At 48.0% G+C, this 5000-nt stretch overlaps 1 protein-coding gene across 1 annotated transcript in view; it reads left to right on the top strand.

The window, feature by feature from the left end:
* The window catches only part of LOC123724025 (slit homolog 2 protein-like), a gene marked incomplete at its 5' end in the record, with an annotated part of 168906 nt that overhangs the window by 529 nt on the left and 163377 nt on the right, over positions 1–5000 (top strand).

Raw genomic sequence — 5000 nt, forward strand, 5'->3', positions numbered from 1 at the left:
TGGACAGACAGTGGACAGGGTTACATGGGACAGACAGTGGACAGGGTTACATGGACAGACAGTGGACAGGGTTACATGGGACAGACAGTGGACAGGGTTACATGGGACAGACAGTGGACAGTGGGGTTACATGGACAGACTGTGGACAGGGTTACATGGGACAGACTGTGGACAGGGTTACATGGGACAGACAGTGGACAGGGTTACATGGGACAGACAGTGGACAGGGGTTACATGGGACAGACAGTGGACAGGGTTACATGGACAGACAGTGGACAGGGTTATGGGACAGACAGTGGACAGGGTTACATGGACAGACAGTGGACAGGGTTACATGGGACAGACAGTGGACAGGGGTTACATGGACAGACAGTGGACAGGGGTTACATGGGACAGACAGTGGACAGGGTTACATGGGACAGACAGTGGACAGGGTTACATGGGACAGACAGTGGACAGGGGTTACATGGGACAGACAGTGGACAGGGTTACATGGACAGACAGTGGACAGGGTTACATGGACAGACAGAGGACAGGGTTACATGGGACAGACAGTGGACAGTGTTACATGGACAGACAGTGGACAGGGTTGCATGGGACAGACAGAGGACAGGGTTACATGGACAGACAGTGGACAGTGTTACATGGACAGACAGAGGACAGGGTTCATGGGACAGACAGAGGACAGGGTTACATGGACAGACAGTGGACAGGGTTACATGGACAGACAGTGGACAGGGTTACATGGGACAGACAGTGGACAGGGTTACATGGGACAGACAGTGGACAGGGTTACATGGGACAGACAGTGGACAGTGTTACATGGACAGACAGTGGACAGGGTTACATGGACAGACAGTGGACAGGGTTACATGGACAGACAGAGGACAGTGTTACATGGACAGACAGTGGACAGGGTTACATGGACAGACAGAGGACAGGGTTACATGGGACAGACAGTGGACAGGGTTACATGGACAGACAGTGGACAGGGTTACATGGGACAGACAGTGGACAGGGTTACATGGACAGACAGTGGACAGGGTTACATGGGACAGACAGTGGACAGGGTTACATGGGACAGACAGTGGACAGGGTTACATGGGACAGACAGTGGACAGGGTATTAGAGGCTGAATGGTGAATTGGGGGGGAGGTGGTGGGGGGGGTACTTTGGCGACAGGCCCTCTGGGTAGTTATGGCGTAATTAAGCCTGTGTGTGTGTGTGTGTGTGTGTGTGTGTGTGTGTGTGTGTGTGTGTGTGTGTGTGTGTGTGTGTGTGTGTGTGTGTGTGTGTGTGTGTGTGTGTGTGTGTGACAGCCAGAGCCAGACTCTTAAGGGAATGTCCATCACACCCTCAACCACATATAGACAGACAGACAGGCAGGCAGGCAGACAGACAGACAGACAGACAGACAGACAGACAGACAGACAGACAGACAGACAGACTGTCTCTCTCTGACCTGTAACTAACACTCTGCCAGGACATCCGTGTTCCATCAGCCATCAGCGTTCCATCAGTGTTCATCAGCTTTCCATCAGCGTTAAGCATCAGCTGCCATCAGCATTACTAACAATTCTGTCAGGACATCAGTGTTCCATCAGCGTTCCATCCGCGTTCCATCAGCGTTCCATCCGCGTTCCATCGGCGTTCCTTCGGCTTTCCATCGGCGTTCCATCCGCGTTCCATCAGCGTTCCATCAGCGTTCCATCCGCGTTCCATCCGCGTTCATCCGCGTTCCATCCGCGTTCCATCGGGCGTTCCATCGGCGTTCCATCGGCGTTCCATCGGCCTTCCATCGGCGTTACGCTTCGACCACAACATGTCGTAGTGTAGCAGAGGGAGATGTGATGTAGATGATGGTGCTGGCTTGGCATGTTCACTCAGAGTCCAGCCCTGAAAGACCCCCCGCTGTGGGGGCCACAATGACCTGTCTCTGGGGGAGGAGGGAGGGCGCTATCAAAGGAACACAACCTCCAGGGATAAGGGGCCCTGCTGGGCCGCTGGCGCCCACAGGAGGACTCTAAGCGGGCCTGACGGATTCACACTGACTGCCCCCGTGGAGGGGAGAAACGTCCTCTCTGCCCCAGGATGGCTCCTCCCGGGCGGGGTGCAGGGCTGGGGTCAGGAGTGCTGCATGGAGGTGGATGGGGTAGAGGAGGGGAGATGGCAGTCCCATACACACAAGAGACATGGTCGCTCACTCACGCACACGTACACACACACCACTGGCCTGTCACTTTTATATCTCTCTCTCTCTCTCTGTCTCTCTCTCTCTCTCTCTCTCTCTCTCTCGCTCTCTCTCTCGCTCTCTCTCTCTCTCTCTCTCTCTCTCTCGCTCTGTCTCTCTCTCTCTCCTTCTCTCTCTCCCTCCTTCTCTCTCGCTCTCGCTCCTCGCGCTCGCTCCTCTCTCTCTGTCTCCTCTCTCTCTCTCTCTCTCTCTCTCTCTCTCTCTCTCTCTCTCTCTCTCTCTCTTCTCTCTCTCTGTGTGTGGGTGTGTGTGTTTTCCCTCTCTCTGTCTGTGTGTTGTTGTGTTTGTCTCTCTCTCTGTTGTTGTCTGTCTCTCTCTCTCTCTCTCTCTCCCTCCTCTCGCTCTCGCTCTCGCTCTCCTCCTGTCTTCTCTCTCTCTCTCTCTCTCTCTCTCTCCCTCCTTCTCTCTCTCTCTCTCTCTCTCTCTCTCTCTCTCTCTCTCTCTCTCTCTCTCTCTCTCTCTCTCCTTCTTTCACTGTGAAATGCTGAATACAACAGGTGTAGTAGACCCTCACAGTGAAATGCTGAATACAACAGGTGTAGTAGACCTCACTGTGAAATGCTGAATACAACAGGGGTGTAGTAGACCTTACAGTGAAATGCTCAATACAACAGGTGTAGTAGACCTCACAGTGAAATGCTGAATACAACAGGTGTAGTAGACCTCACAGTGAAATGCTGAATACAACAGGTGTAGTAGACCTCACAGTGAAATGCTCAATACAACAGGTGTAGTAGACCTCACAGTGAAATGCTGAATACAACAGGTGTAGTAGACCTTACAGTGAAATGCTGAATACAACAGGTGTAGTAGAGACCTTACAGTGAAATGCTGAATACAACAGGTGCTTAGTAGACCTCACAGTGAAATGCTGAATACAACAGGTGTAGTAAACCTCACAGTGAAATGCTGAATACAACAGGTGGTAGACACTCACAGTGAAATGCTGAATACAACAGGTGAGTAGACCTCACAGTGAAATGCTGAATACAACAGGGTATGTTAGACCTCACAGTGAAATGCTGAATACAACAGGTGTAGTAGACCTCACAGTGAAATGCTGAATACAACAGGTGTGTAGACCTCACAGTGAAATGCTGAATACAACAGGTGTAGTAGACCTCACAGTGAAATGCTGAATACAACAGGTGTAGTAGACCTCACAGTGAAATGCTGAATACAACAGGTGTAGTAGACCTCACAGTGAAATGCTCAATACAACAGGTGTAGTAGACCTCACAGTGAAATGCTGAATACAACAGGTGTAGTAGACCTCACAGTGAAATGCTGAATACAACAGGTGTAGTAGACCTCACAGTGAAATGCTGAATACAACAGGTGTAGTAGACCTCACAGTGAAATGCTGAATACAACAGGTGTAGTAGACCTCACAGTGAAATGCTGAATACAACAGGTGTAGTAGACCTCACAGTGAAATGCTGAATACAACAGGTGTAGTAGACCTCACAGTGAAATGCTGAATACAACAGGTGTAGTAGACCTCACAGTGAAATGCTTACTTACAAAACCCCTTAACCAACAATGCAGTTCAAGAGGAGTTAAGTAAATATTGACCAAATTTTAATTTTTTATTTAACTAGGCAAGTCACTTATGAACAAATTCTTATTTACAATGACGGTGTTAGCGGGGGAACAGTGGGTTAACTGCCTTGTTCAGGGGGCAGAACGACAGATTTTTATCTTGTCAGCTCGTGGTCTGTTAGTCTGTTAGTCCATTACCCTGTCTTATACAGAGACTATCTGTCAGTCTGTTAGTCCATTACCCTGTCTTATACAGATTATCTGTTAGTCTGTTAGTCCATTACCCTGTCTTATACAGAGACTATCTGTTAGTCTGTTAGTCCATTACCCTGTCTTATACAGAGACTATCTGTTAGTCTGTTAGTCTGGCAGTCCATTACCCTGTCTTATACAGACTATCTGTTAGTCTGTCAGTCTGTTAGTCCATTACCCTGTCTTATACAGAGACTATCTGTTAGTCTGTTAGTCCATTACCCTGTCTTATACAGACTATCTGTTAGTCTGTTAGTCTGTTAGTCCATTACCCTGTCTTATACAGATACTATCTGCTAGTCTGTTAGTCCATTACCCTGTCTTATACAGAGACTATCTGTTAGTCTGTTAGTCCATTACCCTGTCTTATACACAGACTATCTGTTAGTCTGTTAGTCTGTTAGTCCATTACCCTGTCTTATACACAGACTATCTGTTAGTCTGTTAGTCCATTACCCTGTCTTGTACAGAGACTATCTGTTAGTCTGTTAGTCCATTACCCTGTCTTATACAGACTATCTGTTAGTCTGTTAGTCTGTTAGTCCATTACCCTGTCTTATACAGACTATCTGTTAGTCTGTTAGTCCATTACCCTGTCTTATACAGACTATCTGTTAGTCTCTGTTAGTCTGTTAGTCCATTACCCTGTCTTATACAGACTATCTGTTAGTCTGTTAGTCCATTACTTCCTGTCTTATACAGACTATCGTTAGTCTGTTAGTCCATTACCCTGTCTTATACAGACTATCTGCTAGTCTGTTAGTCTGTTAGTCCATTACCCTGTCTTATACAGACTATCTGTTAGTCCTGTTAGTCCATTACCCTGTCTTATACAGAGACTATCTGTCAGTCTGTTAGTCCATTACCCTGTCTTATACAGAGACAATCTGTTAGTCTGTCAGTCTGTTAGTCCATTACCCTGTCTTATACAGATACTATCTGTTAGTCCATTACC

This window comes from Salmo salar, unplaced genomic scaffold (genome assembly GCF_905237065.1).
Source record: "Salmo salar unplaced genomic scaffold, Ssal_v3.1, whole genome shotgun sequence".
Taxonomy (NCBI): Eukaryota; Metazoa; Chordata; class Actinopteri; order Salmoniformes; family Salmonidae; genus Salmo; species Salmo salar.